The sequence below is a fragment of the Mauremys mutica genome, chromosome 10 (assembly GCF_020497125.1).
Source record: "Mauremys mutica isolate MM-2020 ecotype Southern chromosome 10, ASM2049712v1, whole genome shotgun sequence".
NCBI classification, from domain to species: domain Eukaryota; kingdom Metazoa; phylum Chordata; order Testudines; family Geoemydidae; genus Mauremys; species Mauremys mutica.
This window is the reverse complement of record NC_059081.1, coordinates 63004917-63023542: the sequence shown is the minus strand read 5'-3', so window position 1 is coordinate 63023542 and position 18626 is coordinate 63004917.

The window sequence follows — 18626 nt, the reverse complement described above, 5'->3', positions numbered from 1 at the left end:
GATAGCTGGGTGTCTGGCGGAGGAGCGGAAAGCAGATTGACTGGCGGAGAGGGGCGGATAGCAGGCTGGCTTACACAGGAGCGGATAGCAGATTGGCTGGCAAACAGGAGCGGGTCGCAGATTAGCTGTCAAAGAGGAGCGGATTGCAGATTGACTGACGGACAGGAGCGGATTGCAGATTGGCTGACGGACAGGAGCGGATAGCAGTGTGGCTGACGGACAGGAGCGGATAGTAGTGTGGCTGACGGAGAGGAGCGGATAGCAGGGTGGCTGACACAGTAGTGGATAGCAGATTGGCTGACAGAAAGGAGCGGATAGCAGGGTGGCTGATGGACAGGAGCGGATAGCAGATTGGCTGGCGGAGAGGAGCGGATAGCAGATTGGCTGGCGGAGAGGAGCGGATAGCAGATTGGCTGGCGGAGAGGAGCGGATAGAAGGGTGGCTGGCGGAGAGGAGCGGATAGAAGGGTGGCTGGCGGAGAGGAGCGGATAGCAGATTGGCTGGCGGAGAGGAGCGGATAGCAGGGTGGCTGGCAGAGAGGAGCGGATAGCAGATTGGCTGGCGGAGAGGAGCGGATAGCAGGGTGGCTGGCAGAGAGGAGCGGATAGCAGATTGGCTGGCGGAGAGGAGCGGATAGCAGGGTGGCTGGCGGAGAGGAGCGGATAGCAGGGTGGCTGGCGGAGAGGAGCGGATAGCAGGGTGGCTGACGGAGAGGAGCGGATAGCAGGGTGGCTGACGGAGAGGAGCGGATAGCAGATTGGCTGGCGGAGAGGAGCGGATAGCAGATTGGCTGACGGAGAGGAGCGGATAGAAGGGTGGCTGGCGGAGAGGAGCGGATAGAAGGGTGGCTGGCGGAGAGGAGCGGATAGCAGATTGGCTGGCGGAGAGGAGCGGATAGCAGGGTGGCTGGCAGAGAGGAGCGGATAGCAGATTGGCTGGCGGAGAGGAGCGGATAGCAGGGTGGCTGGCGGAGAGGAGCGGATAGCAGGGTGGCTGGCAGAGAGGAGCGGATAGCAGGGTGGCTGACGGAGAGGAGCGGATAGCAGGGTGGCTGGCGGAGAGGAGCGGATAGCAGATTGGCTGGCGGAGAGGAGCGGATAGCAGATTGGCTGGCGGAGAGGAGCGGATAGCAGGGTGGCTGACGGAGAGGAGCGGATAGCAGGGTGGCTGACGGAGAGGAGAGGATAGCAGGGTGGCTGGCAGAGAGGAGCGGATAGCAGGGTGGCTGACGGAGAGGAGCGGATAGCAGGGTGGCTGGCGGAGAGGAGCGGATAGCAGGGTGGCTGGCGGAGAGGAGCGGATAGCAGATTGGCTGGCGGAGAGGAGCGGATAGCAGATTGGCTGGCGGAGAGGACCGGATAGCAGATTGGCTGACGGAGAGGAGCGGATAGCAGGGTGGCTGACGGAGAGGAGAGGATAGGAGATTGGCTAACACACGAGCGGATATCAGGGTGGCTGACGGAGAGGAGCGGATAGCAGGGTGGCTGATGGAGAGGAGCGGATAGCAGGGTGGCTGACACAGTAGCGGATAGCAGATTGGCTGGCAAAGAGAAGCGGATAGCAGATTGGCTGACGGAGAGGAGCGGAAAGCAGGGTGGCTGACGGAGAGGGGCGGATATTAGATTGGCTGGCGGAGATGAGAGGATAGCAGGGTGGCTGACACAGGAGCGGATAGCAGGATGGCTGACACAGGAGCGGATAGCAGGGTAGCTGACACAGGAGCGGAAAGCAGGGTGGCTGACGGAGAGGAGCGGATAGCAGATTGGCTGACACAGGAGCGGATATCAGATTGGCTGGCAGAGATGGGCGGATAGCAGGGTGGCTGACAGAAGAGCAGATAGCAGGGTGGCTGACAGAGAAGCGGATAGCAGATTGACTGGCGGAGATGGGAGGATAGCAGATTGGCTGGCGGAGAGGATCGGATAGCAGATTGGCTGGCGGAGAGGAGCGGATAGCAGATTGGCTGGCGGAGAGGGGCGGATAGCAGGATGTCTGACCCAGGAGCGAATAGCAGATTGGCTGGCGGAGAGGGGCGGATAGCAAGGTGGCTGACACAGGAGCGGATAGCAGATTGGCTGCCACAGGAGTGGTTAACAGACTGACTGGCGGAGTGGAGCGGATAGCAGGGTGGCTGACGGAGAGGAGCAGATAGCAGATTGGCTGAAGGAGAGGAGCAGATAGCAGGGTGGCTGGCGAGAGGAGCGGATAGCAGATTGGCTAGTGGAGAGGAGCGGATAGCAGATTGGCTGGCGGAGAGGAGCTGATAGCAGATTGGCTGACACAGGAGCGGATAGCAGATTGACTGGCAGAGAGGTGCGGATAGCACGGTGGCTGACACAGGAGTGGATAGCAGGGTGGCTGACTTAGAGGAGCGGATAGCAGATTGGCTGGTTGAGAAGAGCGGATAGCTGGGTGGCTGGCGGAGAGGAGCGGATAGCTGGGTGGCTGGCAAAGAGGAGAGGATAGCAGATTGGCTGACGGACAGGAGCGGATAGCAGATTGGCTGACGGAGAGGAGCGGATAGCAGGGTGGCGGGCGGAGAGGAGCGAATAGCAGGGTGGCTGAGGGAGAGGAGCGGATAGCATATTGGCTGACACAGGAGCGGATAGCACATTGACTGACACAGGAGAGGATAGCAGGGTGGCTGCCGGAGAGGAGCGGATAGTAGATTGGCTGACGGAGAGGAGCGGATAGCACATTGGCTGGCAAAGAGGAGCGGATAGCAGGGTGGCTGGCGGAAAAGAGCGGATAGCAGGGTGCCTGATGGAGAGGAACGGATAGCAGATGGTCTGTCAAAGAGGAGCGGATAGCAGGGTGGTTGGCGGAGAGGAGCGGATAGCAGAGAGGCTGGCGGAGAGGAGCGGATAGCAGATTGGCTAACACAGGAGCGGATAGCAGATTGGCTGACGGAGAGGAGCGGATAGCAGATTGGCTGGCGGAGAGGAGCGGATAGCAGGGTGGCTGGAGGAGAGGAGCGGATAGCAGACTGGCTGGCGGAAAGGAGCAGATAGCAGATTGGCTGGCAAAGAGGAGCAGATAGCAGATTGGCTGGCAAAGAGGAGCGGATAGCAGATTGGCTGACACAGGAGCGGATAGCAGATTGGCTGGCGGAGAGGAGCAGATAGCAGATTGGCTGACACAGGAGCGGATAGCAGATTGGCTGACACAGGAGCGGATAGCAGATTGGCTGACGGAGAGGAGCGGATAGCAGATTTGCTGACACAGGAGCGGATAACAGATTGGCTGACACAGGAGCGGATAACAGATTGGCTGACGGAGAGGAGCGGATAGCAGATTGGTTGGCGGAGTGGAGCGGATAGCAGGGTGGCTGGCAAAGAGGAGCGGATAGCAGATTGGCTGACACAGGAGCGGATAGCAGAGTGGCTGGCGGAGAGGAGCGGATAGCAGGGTGACTGGCAAGGAAGAGCGGATAGCAGATTGGCTGGCAAAGAGGGGCGGATATCAGATTGGCTGACACAGGAGCGGATAGCAGGGTGGCTGGCGGAGAGGAGCGGATAGGAGATTGGCTGGCGGAGAGGAGCTGAGAGCAGATTGGCTGGCGGAGAGGAGCGGATAGCAGATTGGCTGACAAAGGAGCGGATAGCAGATTGGCTGACGGAGAGGAGCGGATAGCAGATTGGCTGAGGGAGAGGAGCAAGAGAGGAGATTGGCTGACACAGGAGCGGATAGCAGATTGGCTGACGGAGAGGAGCGGATAGCAGATTGGCTGACACAGGAGCGGATAGCAGGGTGGCTGACTGAGAGGAGCGGATAGCAGATTGGATGACACAGGAGTGGATAACAGATTGGCTGGAGGAGAGGAGTGGATACCAGATTGGCTGGCGGAGAGGAGCGGATAGCTGCGTGGCTGGCGGAGAGGAGCGGATAGCTGCGTGGCTGGTTGAGAGGAGCGGATAGCTGGGTGGCTGACGCAGGAGCGGATAGCAGATTGGCTGGCAAAGAGGAGCGGATAGCAGATGGCTGACACAGGAGCGGATAGCAGATTGGCTGACGGACAGGAGCGGATAGCAGTGTGACTGACGGAGAGGAGCGGGTAGCAGGGTGGCTGACACAGTAGCGGATAGCAGATTGGCTGGAAAAGAGGAGCGGATAGCAGATTGGCTGGCGGAGAGGAGCGGATAGCAGATTGGCTGACGGAGAGGAGCGGATAGCAGGGTGGCTTGCGGAGAGGAGCGGATAGCAGATTGGCTAACACAGGAGCCGATAGCAGATTGGCTGACGGAGAGGAGCGGATAGCAGATTGGCTGGCGGAGAGGAGCGGATAGCAGATTGGCTGAGGGAGAGGAGCGGATAGCAGTGTGGCTGACGGAGAGGAGCGGATAGCAGGGTGGCTGAAACAGTAGCGGATAGCAGATTGGCTGGCAAAGAGGAGCGGATAGCAGATTGGCTGAAGGAGAGGAGCAGATAGGAGATTGGCTGGCGGAGAGGAGCGGATAGCAGATTGGCTGGCGGAGAGGAGCGGATAGCAGATTGGCTGACGGAGAGGAGCGGATAGCAGATTGGCTGGCGGAGAGGAGCGGATAGCAGATTGGCTAACACAGGAGCGGATAGCAGATTGGCTGACGGAGAGGAGCGGATAGCAGATTGGCTGGCGGAGAGGTGCGAATAGCAGGGGGCTGGCGGAGAGGAGCGGATAGCAGATTGGCTGACACAGGAGCGGATAGCAGGGTGGCTGACTGAGAGGAGCGGATAGCAGATTGGATGACACAGGAGCGGATAGCAGATTGGCTGGAGGAGAGGAGCGGATACCAGATTGGCTGGCATAGAGGAGCGGATAGCAGGGTGGCTGGCGGAGAGGAGCGGATAGCTGGGTTGCTGGTTGAGAGGAGCGGATAGCTGGGTGGCTGGCGGAGAGGAGCGGATAGCTGGGTGGCTGACGCAGGAGCGGATATCAGATTGGCTGGCAAAGAGGAGCGGATAGCAGATTGGCTGGCGGAGAGGAGCGGATAGCAGATTGGCTGAAGGACAGGAGCGGATAGCAGTGTGGCTGACGGAGAGGAGCCGATAGCAGATTGGCTGGCGGAGATTAGCGGATAGCAGATTGGCTGGCCGAGTGGAGCGGATAGCAGGGTGGCTGGCGGAGAGGAGCGGATAGCAGATTGGCTAACACAGGAGCGGATAGCAGATTGGCTGACGGAGAGGAGCGGATAGCAGATTGGCTGACGGAGAGGAGCGGATAGCAGATTGGCTGGCAAAGAGGAGCGGATAGCAGATTGGCTGGCGGAGAGGAGCGGATAGCAGGGTGGCTGACGGAGAGGAGCGGATAGCAGGGTGGCTGACGGAGAGGAGAGGATAGCAGGGTGGCTGGCAGAGAGGAGCGGATAGCAGGGTGGCTGACGGAGAGGAGCGGATAGCAGGGTGGCTGGCGGAGAGGAGCGGATAGCAGGGTGGCTGGCGGAGAGGAGCGGATAGCAGATTGGCTGGCGGAGAGGAGCGGATAGCAGATTGGCTGGCGGAGAGGACCGGATAGCAGATTGGCTGACGGAGAGGAGCGGATAGCAGGGTGGCTGACGGAGAGGAGAGGATAGGAGATTGGCTAACACACGAGCGGATATCAGGGTGGCTGACGGAGAGGAGCGGATAGCAGGGTGGCTGATGGAGAGGAGCGGATAGCAGGGTGGCTGACACAGTAGCGGATAGCAGATTGGCTGGCAAAGAGAAGCGGATAGCAGATTGGCTGACGGAGAGGAGCGGAAAGCAGGGTGGCTGACGGAGAGGGGCGGATATTAGATTGGCTGGCGGAGATGAGAGGATAGCAGGGTGGCTGACACAGGAGCGGATAGCAGGATGGCTGACACAGGAGCGGATAGCAGGGTAGCTGACACAGGAGCGGAAAGCAGGGTGGCTGACGGAGAGGAGCGGATAGCAGATTGGCTGACACAGGAGCGGATATCAGATTGGCTGGCAGAGATGGGCGGATAGCAGGGTGGCTGACAGAAGAGCAGATAGCAGGGTGGCTGACAGAGAAGCGGATAGCAGATTGACTGGCGGAGATGGGAGGATAGCAGATTGGCTGGCGGAGAGGATCGGATAGCAGATTGGCTGGCGGAGAGGAGCGGATAGCAGATTGGCTGGCGGAGAGGGGCGGATAGCAGGATGTCTGACCCAGGAGCGAATAGCAGATTGGCTGGCGGAGAGGGGCGGATAGCAAGGTGGCTGACACAGGAGCGGATAGCAGATTGGCTGCCACAGGAGTGGTTAACAGACTGACTGGCGGAGTGGAGCGGATAGCAGGGTGGCTGACGGAGAGGAGCAGATAGCAGATTGGCTGAAGGAGAGGAGCAGATAGCAGGGTGGCTGGCGAGAGGAGCGGATAGCAGATTGGCTAGTGGAGAGGAGCGGATAGCAGATTGGCTGGCGGAGAGGAGCTGATAGCAGATTGGCTGACACAGGAGCGGATAGCAGATTGACTGGCAGAGAGGTGCGGATAGCACGGTGGCTGACACAGGAGTGGATAGCAGGGTGGCTGACTTAGAGGAGCGGATAGCAGATTGGCTGGTTGAGAAGAGCGGATAGCTGGGTGGCTGGCGGAGAGGAGCGGATAGCTGGGTGGCTGGCAAAGAGGAGAGGATAGCAGATTGGCTGACGGACAGGAGCGGATAGCAGATTGGCTGACGGAGAGGAGCGGATAGCAGGGTGGCGGGCGGAGAGGAGCGAATAGCAGGGTGGCTGAGGGAGAGGAGCGGATAGCATATTGGCTGACACAGGAGCGGATAGCACATTGACTGACACAGGAGAGGATAGCAGGGTGGCTGCCGGAGAGGAGCGGATAGTAGATTGGCTGACGGAGAGGAGCGGATAGCACATTGGCTGGCAAAGAGGAGCGGATAGCAGGGTGGCTGGCGGAAAAGAGCGGATAGCAGGGTGCCTGATGGAGAGGAACGGATAGCAGATGGTCTGTCAAAGAGGAGCGGATAGCAGGGTGGTTGGCGGAGAGGAGCGGATAGCAGAGAGGCTGGCGGAGAGGAGCGGATAGCAGATTGGCTAACACAGGAGCGGATAGCAGATTGGCTGACGGAGAGGAGCGGATAGCAGATTGGCTGGCGGAGAGGAGCGGATAGCAGGGTGGCTGGAGGAGAGGAGCGGATAGCAGACTGGCTGGCGGAAAGGAGCAGATAGCAGATTGGCTGGCAAAGAGGAGCAGATAGCAGATTGGCTGGCAAAGAGGAGCGGATAGCAGATTGGCTGACACAGGAGCGGATAGCAGATTGGCTGGCGGAGAGGAGCAGATAGCAGATTGGCTGACACAGGAGCAGATAGCAGATTGGCTGACACAGGAGCGGATAGCAGATTGGCTGACGGAGAGGAGCGGATAGCAGATTTGCTGACACAGGAGCGGATAACAGATTGGCTGACACAGGAGCGGATAACAGATTGGCTGACGGAGAGGAGCGGATAGCAGATTGGTTGGCGGAGTGGAGCGGATAGCAGGGTGGCTGGCAAAGAGGAGCGGATAGCAGATTGGCTGACACAGGAGCGGATAGCAGAGTGGCTGGCGGAGAGGAGCGGATAGCAGGGTGACTGGCAAGGAAGAGCGGATAGCAGATTGGCTGGCAAAGAGGGGCGGATATCAGATTGGCTGACACAGGAGCGGATAGCAGGGTGGCTGGCGGAGAGGAGCGGATAGGAGATTGGCTGGCGGAGAGGAGCTGAGAGCAGATTGGCTGGCGGAGAGGAGCGGATAGCAGATTGGCTGACAAAGGAGCGGATAGCAGATTGGCTGACGGAGAGGAGCGGATAGCAGATTGGCTGAGGGAGAGGAGCAAGAGAGGAGATTGGCTGACACAGGAGCGTATAGCAGATTGGCTGACGGAGAGGAGCGGATAGCAGATTGGCTGACACAGGAGCGGATAGCAGGGTGGCTGACTGAGAGGAGCGGATAGCAGATTGGATGACACAGGAGTGGATAACAGATTGGCTGGAGGAGAGGAGTGGATACCAGATTGGCTGGCGGAGAGGAGCGGATAGCTGCGTGGCTGGCGGAGAGGAGCGGATAGCTGCGTGGCTGGTTGAGAGGAGCGGATAGCTGGGTGGCTGACGCAGGAGCGGATAGCAGATTGGCTGGCAAAGAGGAGCGGATAGCAGATGGCTGACACAGGAGCGGATAGCAGATTGGCTGACGGACAGGAGCGGATAGCAGTGTGGCTGACGGAGAGGAGCGGGTAGCAGGGTGGCTGACACAGTAGCGGATAGCAGATTGGCTGGAAAAGAGGAGCGGATAGCAGATTGGCTGGCGGAGAGGAGCGGATAGCAGATTGGCTGACGGAGAGGAGCGGATAGCAGGGTGGCTTGCGGAGAGGAGCGGATAGCAGATTGGCTAACACAGGAGCCGATAGCAGATTGGCTGACGGAGAGGAGCGGATAGCAGATTGGCTGGCGGAGAGGAGCGGATAGCAGATTGGCTGAGGGAGAGGAGCGGATAGCAGTGTGGCTGACGGAGAGGAGCGGATAGCAGGGTGGCTGAAACAGTAGCGGATAGCAGATTGGCTGGCGGAGAGGAGCGGATAGCAGATTGGCTGGCGGAGAGGAGCAGATAGCAGATTGGCTGGCGGAGAGGAGCGGATAGCAGATTGGCTGGCGGAGAGGAGCGGATAGCAGATTGGCTGACGGAGAGGAGCAGATAGCAGATTGGCTGGCGGAGAGGAGCGGATAGCAGATTGGCTAACACAGGAGCGGATAGCAGATTGGCTGACGGAGAGGAGCGGATAGCAGATTGGCTGGCGGAGAGGTGCGAATAGCAGGGGGCTGGCGGAGAGGAGCGGATAGCAGATTGGCTGACACAGGAGCGGATAGCAGGGTGGCTGACTGAGAGGAGCGGATAGCAGATTGGATGACACAGGAGCGGATAGCAGATTGGCTGGAGGAGAGGAGCGGATACCAGATTGGCTGGCAGAGAGGAGCGGATAGCAGTGTGGCTGGCGGAGAGGAGCGGATAGCTGGGTTGCTGGTTGAGAGGAGCGGATAGCTGGGTGGCTGGCGGAGAGGAGCGGATAGCTGGGTGGCTGACGCAGGAGCGGATATCAGATTGGCTGGCAAAGAGGAGCGGATAGCAGATTGGCTGGCGGAGAGGAGCGGATAGCAGATTGGCTGAAGGACAGGAGCGGATAGCAGTGTGGCTGACGGAGAGGAGCCGATAGCAGATTGGCTGGCGGAGATTAGCGGATAGCAGATTGGCTGGCCGAGTGGAGCGGATAGCAGGGTGGCTGGCGGAGAGGAGCGGATAGCAGATTGGCTAACACAGGAGCGGATAGCAGATTGGCTGACGGAGAGGAGCGGATAGCAGATTGGCTGACGGAGAGGAGCGGATAGCAGATTGGCTGGCAAAGAGGAGCGGATAGCAGATTGGCTCACGGAGAGGAGCGGATAGCAGGGTGGCTTGCGGAGATGAGCGGATAACAGGGTGGCTGGCGGAGAGGAGCGGATAGCAGGGTGGCTGGCTTCTACTTTACTGGCTGGCTGAGAGTCCTGGTGAATCGGCAGGGAGACCGGGGGTGCAGGGCCTGACTCCCCCACACTCCATGACAGCTGGTGGTAGCGGTGGGATCGGCTGCACCCCGTGGACGGCGCTTCCTGCAGTAAGTGACTTGGGAGCAGTAAAACGAAGGGGCGATTAACCCCTGGGAGAGTGTGACCAGAGAGTAGGACTTTGCAGTGACAGGGTCCCCCGGGGGATCGCAGTGAGCGGTCCCAGGGGCGGAGGAGTCTGCAGCTCGACCCTGGCAGAGAGGGGGTGACCTCAAGGACTGGCACACTAGGAGTCCCCCTGGAACCCGTGCGGAGCGGCGAGCACCCCGGCCTGCGAGTGGCCAGCAGGAAGATGTATGCCAAGCGGCGCAGGTGCGACCTGGTGGAGATTTGCAAGCACAGGGGGATGCGCAGTGGGAAGCTCACCAAGGACCAGCTGATTGCCCGGCTGGAGGAGGAAGATCACAGGAATGAACCGATCCCTGTCTCTGAGGGAAGCAGCCAGGCAGATGCAGCCCAGGTACCAGGGTCTGGCCCGGCTGGGAGTGGTCAGCCGGCTGCTGAGGGCGTCCCGAGACCCCCCATTCCTATGCCTAGGGGGAGGGGGAGGAGGAGCCCAACGAGCACCGAGGGCGCCGTGACCCCCCCAGCCAGCAGGGGATCCTCCCGGCGAAGCTCACCCCCCAGCAGGGAATCGTCCCGGCGACGCTCATCCGTGGAGCGCCAGCGGCTGGAATGGGAGAGAGAGCTAAAACTGAGAGAGCTGGAGGATCGTAAGGAACAGAGGGAACAAAAACGGAGAGAGCTGGAGGATCGTAAGGAACAGAGGGAGCATGAGGAGAGACAGAGGGAGCATGACCGGAAGGAGAAGGTGTGACAGAGTCAACATGAGCTAGACCTGGCGAGGCTGGGGGGCAGCAGGCCCCAGGCTGCGGTGAGTGAGGGGGGGCCCAGGACGGCGCGGAGCTTTGATAAGTCCATCCTGGCCCCGCGCAAGGAGGGGGAGGACATGGATGACTTCCTGGATGCCTTTGAGCCGGCTGCGAGCTGCACCAGGTGGATCCTGCGGACAGGCTCCGGCTTCTCACCCCCTTACTGGACCCCAAAGCCGTGGCATTGTACGGCCAGCTGGGAGAGGAGGAGAAAGGGAACTACGCACCATTCAAGCAGGCCCTGCTGCGTGAGTTTGGGCTGACCCCTGAGATGTACCGGGAGAGGTTCCGGATAATACCCCTGAGGTCTCCTATCTGCAACTGGCCGTCCGCATGGAGGGACACTCCAGCAAGTGGGCAGATGGGGCCCAGACACCAGGGGACGTGATTAAACTGCTGGTACTGGAGCAGCTGTATGAGCGGTGCCCATCCGACCTGAGGCTGTGGTTAAGGGACCAAAAGCCAGAGAACCCGCGACATGCAGGGCGGCTGGCCGATGACTATGTGAAGAGCCGGTTGGGGGGTGGCAGGGAGGAGCCCCAAAGGAACAGGCCTGTCGCGACGCAGAGAGAGAGTCATCCTGAGACCACCCAAAAGGGGAATCGGGAGAACCCCCTCCCAAAGGGAACAGCCAGTGCCAGGTCCAGCCGTCCCACTTGAGGGGACCCACGGGACGTGGGCTGCTATCAATGTGGCCAACAAGGCCACATACGGGCCCAGTGCCCCAAGCTCCGGGACGAACTGAGCAGACCAACCCCATACCGGGTCAACTTGGTAGAGACCCAGCCGGATGAGGGGCAGCGTTCGCAGGAAAGGGGGGCTGGCCGCGTACCACCTGCGAAGGAGGGAGGGGGGCCCCGGGTCGGCCCCTCCGAGGGGCTGGATGCTCCCCGCCCTGAGTTTTGGGTTTACAGGGTGGGCCCAGGGCTGCCACTCCAGAGCGAGTGCCTTGTTCCCCTGGAGGTAGACGGGAGGGAGGTCACTGGGTACTGGGACACGGGCGCAGAGGTGACGCTGGCCCGGCCCGAGGTGGTGGGCTCAGATCGGATGGTGCCCAACACCTACCTGACCCTGAGGGGTGTGATCGGGACCCCATTCAAGGTGCCTGTGGCGAGGGTACACCTGAAGTGGGGGAACAAGGAGGGCCCCAAGGACGTGGGGGTGCACCCACATTTGCCGACAGACGTGTTAATGGGGGGGACCTCGAGGACTGGCCCAGTAACACCCGGGGTGCCCTGGCCGTGAACCGTAGTCAGAGTCGAGGCAGGGCTCTGCACCCTGACACCGGGGGAGATAGTCTGCCCGAGGCACCGGACCCTGACCCGGTGGGGAGGGACCACCCAGGAGGATAGGGGACCTGGCCAGCAACGGGGGGGACAGACCATGGGACGAGGTGGACGGAAAAGGTTCCTGTGGGAGAAGGGGTTCCTGTACCGAGAATGGGCCCCCCCAGGGAAGATGGAGTCAGGGGGGATCAGGAGGCAGCTGGTGGTACCCCAGGAGTATCACCACCAGCTGCTATCCGCTCCTCTCTGCCAGCCAGTCTGCTATGCGCCCCAGTCCGCCAGCCAATCTGCTATCCGCTCCTGTGTCAGCCACCCTGCTATCCGCTCCTTCCCGCCAGCCAATCTGCTATCGGCTCCTCTCCACCAACCCATCTGCTATCCGCTCCTCACCGCCAGCCAATCTGCTATCCGCTCCTCTCCGCCAGCCACCCTGCTATCCGCTCCTCTCCGCCAACCACCCTGCTATCTGCCCCTCTCCGCCAGCCACCCTGCTATCCGCCCCTCTCCGCCAGCCAATCTGCTATCCGCTCCTCTCCGCCAGCCAATCTGCTATCCGCTCCTCTCCGCCAGCCAATCTGCTATCCGCTCCTCTCCGAAAGCCAATCTGCTATCCGCTCCTGTGTCAGCCACCCAGCTATCCGACCCACTTGCCCAGCCAATCTGCTATCAGCCCCTCTCAGCCAGCCAATCTGCTATCCGCCCCTATCTGCCAGCCAATCTGCTATCCGCTCCTATCCGCCAGCCAATCTGTTATCCGCTCCACTCCGCCAGCCACCCTGCTATCCGCTCCACTACGCCAGGAAACCTGCTATCCGCTCCTGTGTCAGCCACCCTGCTATCGGCTCCTCTCCGCCAGCCACCCTGCTATGGGCTCCTCTCCGCCAGCCACCCTGCTATCCGCACCTCCCAGACAGCCACCCTGCTATCCGCTCCTCCCAGACAGCAAATCTGCTATCCGCCCCTCTCAGACAGCCACCATGCTATCCGCTCCTCTCCGCCAGCCAATCTGCTATCCGCCCCTCTCCGCAAGCCACCCTGCTATCCGCCTCTCTCCGCCAGCCAATCTGCTATCCGCTCCTCTCCGCCAGCCAATCTTCTATCCGCTCCTGTGTCAGTCACCCTGCTATCCGCTCCTCTCCGCCAGCCAATCTGCTATCCGCTCCTCTCCACCAGCCAATCTGCTACCGGCCCCTCTCTGGCAGCCACCCTGCTATCCGCTCCTCTGCGCCAGCCAATCTCCTATCCGCTCCTGTGTCAGCCACCCTGCTATCCGCCCCTCTCCGCCAGCCAGTCTGCTATGCGCCCCTATCCGCCAGCCAATCTGATATTCGCCCCAGTCCGCCAGCCAATCTGCAATCCGCCCCTCTCCGCCAGCCAATCTGCTATCCGCTCCTGTGTCAGCCACCCAGCTATCCGCCCCACTTCCCCAGCCAATCTGCTATCCGCCCCTCTCCGCCAGCCAATCTGCTATCCGCCCCTCTCCGCCAGCCAATCTGCTATCCGCTCCTATCCGCCAGCCAATCTGCTATGAGCTCCTCTCCGCCAGCCAATCTGCTATCCGCTCCTGTGTCAGCCACCCAGCTATCCGCCCCACTTCCCCAGCCAATCTGCTATCCGCCCCTCTCCGCCAGCCAATCCGCTATCCGCCCCTCTCCGCCAGCCAATCTGCTATCCGCTCCTATCCGCCAGCCAATCTGCTATGAGCTCCTCTCCGCCAGCCAATCTGCTATCCGCCCCTGTCCGCAAGCCACCCTGCTATCGGCTCCTCTCCGCCAGCCAATCTGCTATCCGCTCCTCTCCGCCAGCCACCCTGCTATCCGCCCCTCTCCGCCAGCCAGTCTGCTATGCGCCCCTCTCCGCCAGCCAATCTGCTATTCGCCCCAGTCCGCCAGCCAATCTCCAATCCGCCCCTCTCCGCCAGCCAATCTGCTATCCGCTCCTGTGTCAGCCACCCTGCTATCCGCTCCTTCCCGCCAGCCAATCTGCTATCAGCTCCTCTCCACCAACCCATCTGCTATCCGCTCCTCACCGCCAGCCAATCTGCTATCCGCCCCTCTCCGCCAGCCACCCTGCTATCCGCCCCTCTCCGCCAGCCACCCTGCTATCCGCCCCTCTCCGCCAGCCACCCTGCTATCCGCCCCTCTCCGCCAGCCAATCTGCTATCCGCTCCTCTCCGCCAGCCAATCTGCTATCTGCTCCTCTCCGAAAGCCAATCTGCTATCCGCTCCTGTGTCAGCCACCCAGCTATCCGCCCCACTTGCCCAGCCAATCTGCTATCAGCCCCTCTCAGCCAGCCAATCTGCTATCCGCCCCTATCTGCCAGCCAATCTGCTATCCGCTCCTATCCGCCAGCCAATCTGTTATCCGCTCCACTCCGCCAGCCACCCTGCTATCCGCTCCACTCCGCCAGGCAACCTGCTATCCGCTCCTGTGTCAGCCACCCTGCTATCGGCTCCTCTCCGCCAGCCACCCTGCTATCGGCTCCTCTCCGCAAGCCACCCTGCTATCCGCACCTCCCAGACAGCCACCCTGCTATCCGCTCCTCCCAGACAGCAAATCTGCTATCCGCCCCTCTCCGCCAGAAAATCTGCTATCCGCCTCTCTCCGCCAGACACCCTGCTATCCGCCTCTCTCCGCCAGCCAATCTGCTATCCGCTCCTCTCCGCCAGCCAATCTGCTATCCGGCCCTCTCCGCCAGCCACCCTGCTATCTGCCCCTCTCCGCCAGCCAATCTGCTATCCGCTCCTCTCCACCAGCCACCCTGCTATCCGCCCCTCTACGCCAGTCACCCTGCTATCCGCCCCTCTCCGCCAGCCACCCTGCTATCCGCCCCTCTCCGCCAGCCAATCTGCTATCCGCTCCTCTCCGCCAGCCAATCTGCTATCTGCTCCTCTCCGAAAGCCAATCTGCTATCCACTCCTGTGTCAGCCACCCAGCTATCCGCCCCACTTGCCCAGCCAATCTGCTATCAGCCCCTCTCAGCAAGCCAATCTGCTATCCGCCCCTATCTGCCAGCCAATTTGCTATCCGCTCCTATCCGCCAGCCAATCTGTTATCCGCTCCACTCCGCCAGCCACCCTGCTATCCGCTCCACTTCGCCAGGCAACCTGCTATCCGCTCCTGTGTCAGCCACCCTGCTATCGGCTCCTCTCCGCCAGCCACCCTGCTATCGGCTCCTCTCCGCCAGCCACCCTGCTATCCGCACCTCCCAGACAGCCACCCTGCTATCCGCTCCTCCCAGACATCAAATCTGCTATCCGCCCCTCTCCGCCAGAAAATCTGCTATCCGCCCCTCTCCGCCAGACACCCTGCTATCCGCCTCTCTCCGCCAGCCAATCTGCTATCCGCTCCTCTCCGCCAGCCAATCTGCTATCCGGCCCTCTCCGCCAGCCACCCTGATATCTGCCCCTCTCCGCCAGCCAATCTGCTATCCGCCCCTCTACGCCAGTCACCCTGCTATCCGCCCCTCTACGCCAGTCACCCTGCTATCCGCCCCTCTCCGCCAGCCACCCTGCTATCCGCTCCTCTCCGCCAGCCAATCTGCTATCCGCTCCTGTGTCAACCAACCTGCTGTCCGCTCCTCTCCGCCAGCCAATCTGCTATCCGCACCTCTCCGCCAGCCACCCTTCTTTCCGCCACTCTCAGACAGCCACCATGCTATCCGCTCCTCTCCGCCAGCCAATCTGCTATCCGCTCCTGTGTCAGCCACCCTGCTGTCCACTCCTCTCCGCCAACCAATCTGCTATCCGCTCCTCTCCGCCAGTCAATCTGCTATGGGCTCCTGTGTCAGCCACCCAGCTATCCGCCCCACTTCCCCAGCCAATCTGCTATCCGCCCCTCTCCGCCAGCCAATCTGCTATCCGCCCCTCTCCGCCAGCCAATCTGCTATCCGCTCCTATCCGCCAGCCAATCTGCTATCCGCTCCTATCCGCCAGCCAATCTGTTATCTGCTCCTCTCCGCCAGCCACCCTGCTATCCGCTCCCCTCCGCCAGCCACCCTGCTATCCGCTCCTCACCGCCAGCCACCATGCTATCCGCTCCTGTGTCAGCCACCCTGCTATCCGCTCCTCTCCGCCAGACACCCTGTTATCCACTCCTCTCCGCCAGCCAATCTGCTATCCGCTCCTCTCCGCTAACCACCGTGCTATCCGCTCCTCCCCGCTAGCCAATCTGCTATCCGCTCCTCCCCGCTAGCCAATCTGCTATCCGCTCCTCTCCACCAGCCAATCTGCTATCCGCTCCTCTCCGCCAGTCAATCTGCTATCTGCTACTCTCTGCCAGGCACCCTGCTATCCGCTCCTCTCTGCCAACCACCCTGCTATCCGCTCCTCTCTGCCAACCACCCTGCTATCCGCTCCTCCCCGCTAGCCAATCTGCAATCCGCCCCTCTCCGGCAGCCAATCTGCTATCCGCTCCTGTGTCAGCCACCCTGCTATCCGCTCCTTCCCGCCAGCCAATCTGCTATCAGCTCCTCTCCACCAACCCATCTGCTATCCGCTCCTCACCGCCAGCCAATCTGCTATCCGCTCCTCTCCGCCAGCCACCCTGCTATCCGCTCCTCTCCGCCAACCACCCTGCTATCCGCCCCTCTCCGCCATCCACCCTGCTATCCGCCCCTCTCCGCCAGCCAATCTGCTATCCGCTCCTCTCCACCAGCCAATCTGCTATCCGCTCCTCTCCGCCAGCCAATCTGCTATCTGCTCCTCTCCGAAAGCCAATCTGCTATCCGCTCCTGTGTCAGCCACCCAGCTATCCGCCCCACATGCCCAGCCAATCTGCTATCAGCCCCTCTCAGCCAGCCAATCTGCTATCCGCCCCTATCTGCCAGCCAATCTGTTATCCGCTCCTATCCGCCAGCCAATCTGTTATCCGCTCCACTCCGCCAGCCACCCTGCTATCCGCTCCACTCCGCCAGCCACCCTGCTATCCGCTCCACTCCGCCAGCCACCCTGCTATCCGCTCCACTCCGCCAGGCAACCTGCTATCCGCTCCTGTGTCAGCCACCCTGCTATCCGCTCCTCTCCGCCAGCCACCCTGCTATCCGCCCGTCTCCGCCAGCCAATCTGCTATCCGCTCCTCTCCGCCAGCCACCCTGCTATCCGCCCCTCTCCGCCAGCCAGTCTGCTATGCGCCCCTCTCCGCCAGCCAATCTGCTATTCGCCCCAGTCCGCCAGCCAATCTGCAATCCGCCCCTCTCCGCCAGCCAATCTGCTATCCGCTCCTTCCCGCCAGCCAATCTGCTATCAGCTCCTCTCCACCAACCCATCTGCTATCCGCTCCTCACCGCCAGCCAATCTGCTATCAGCTCCTCTCCGCCAGCCACCCTGCTATCCGCTCCTCTCCGCCAACCACCCTGCTATCCGCCCCTCTCCGCCAGCCACAATGCTATCCGCCCCTCTCCGCCAGCCACCCTGCTATCCGCCCCTCTCCGCCAGCCAATCTGCTATCCGCTCCTCTCCGCCAGCCAATCTGCTATCTGCTCCTCTCCGAAAGCCAATCTGCTATTCGCTCCTGTGTCAGCCACCCAGCTATCCGCCCCACTTGCCCAGCCAATCTGCTATCAGCCCCTCTCAGCCAGCCAATCTGCTATCCGCCCCTATCTGCCAGCCAATCTGCTATCCGCTCCTATCCGCCAGCCAATCTGTTATCCGCTCCACTCCGCCAGCCACCCTGCTATCCGCTCCACTCCGCCAGGCAACCTGCTATCCGCTCCTGTGTCAGCCACCCTGCTATCGGCTCCTCTCCGCCAGCCACCCTGCTATCGGCTCCTCTCCGCCAGCCACCCTGCTATCCGCACCTCCCAGACAGCCACCCTGCTATCCGCTCCTCCCAGACAGCAAATCTGCTATCCGCCCCACTCCGCCAGAAAATCTGCTATCCGCCCCTCTCCGCCAGACACCCTGCTATCCGCCTCTCTCCGCCAGCCAATCTGCTATCCTCTCCTCTCCGCCAGCCAATCTGCTATCCGGCCCTCTCCGCCAGCCACCCTGCTATCTGCCCCTCTCCGCCAGCCAATCTGCTATCCGCTCCTCTCCACCAGCCACCCTGCTATCCGCCCCTCTACGCCAGTCACCCTGCTATCCGCCCCTCTCCGCCAGCCACCCTGCTATCTGCCCCTCTCCGCCAGCCAATCTGCTATCCGCTCCTCTCCGCCAGCCAATCTGCTATCCGCTCCTCTCCGCCAGCCAATCTGCTATCCGCCCCTGTCCGCAAGCCACCCTGCTATCGGCTCCTCTCCGCCAGCCAATCTGCTATCCGCTCCTCTCCGCCAGCCACCCTGCTATCCGCCCCTCTCCTCCAGCCAATCTGCTATCCGCTCCTCTCCGCCAGCCACCCTGCTATCCGCCCCTCTCCGCCAGCCAGTCTGCTATGCGCCCCTCTCCGCCAGCCAATCTGCTATTCGCCCCAGTCCGCCAGCCAATCTCCAATCCGCCCCTCTCCGCCAGCCAATCTGCTATCCGCTCCTGTGTCAGCCACCCTGCTATCCGCTCCTTCCCGCCAGCCAATCTGCTATCAGCTCCTCTCCACCAACCCATCTGCTATCCGCTCCTCACCGCCAGCCAATCTGCTATCCGCTCCTCTCCGCCAGCCACCCTGCTATCCGCCCCTCTCCGCCAGCCACCCTGCTATCCGCCCCTCTCCGCCAGCCACCCTGCTATCCGCCCCTCTCCGCCAGCCAATCTGCTATCCGCTCCTCTCCGCCAGCCAATCTGCTATCTGCTCCTCTCCGAAAGCCAATCTGCTATCCGCTCCTGTGTCAGCCACCCAGCTATCCGCCCCACTTGCCCAGCCAATCTGCTATCAGCCCCTCTCAGCCAGCCAATCTGCTATCCGCTCCTATCCGCCAGCCAATCTGTTATCCGCTCCACTCCGCCAGCCACCCTGCTATCCGCTCCACTCCGCCAGGCAACCTGCTATCGGC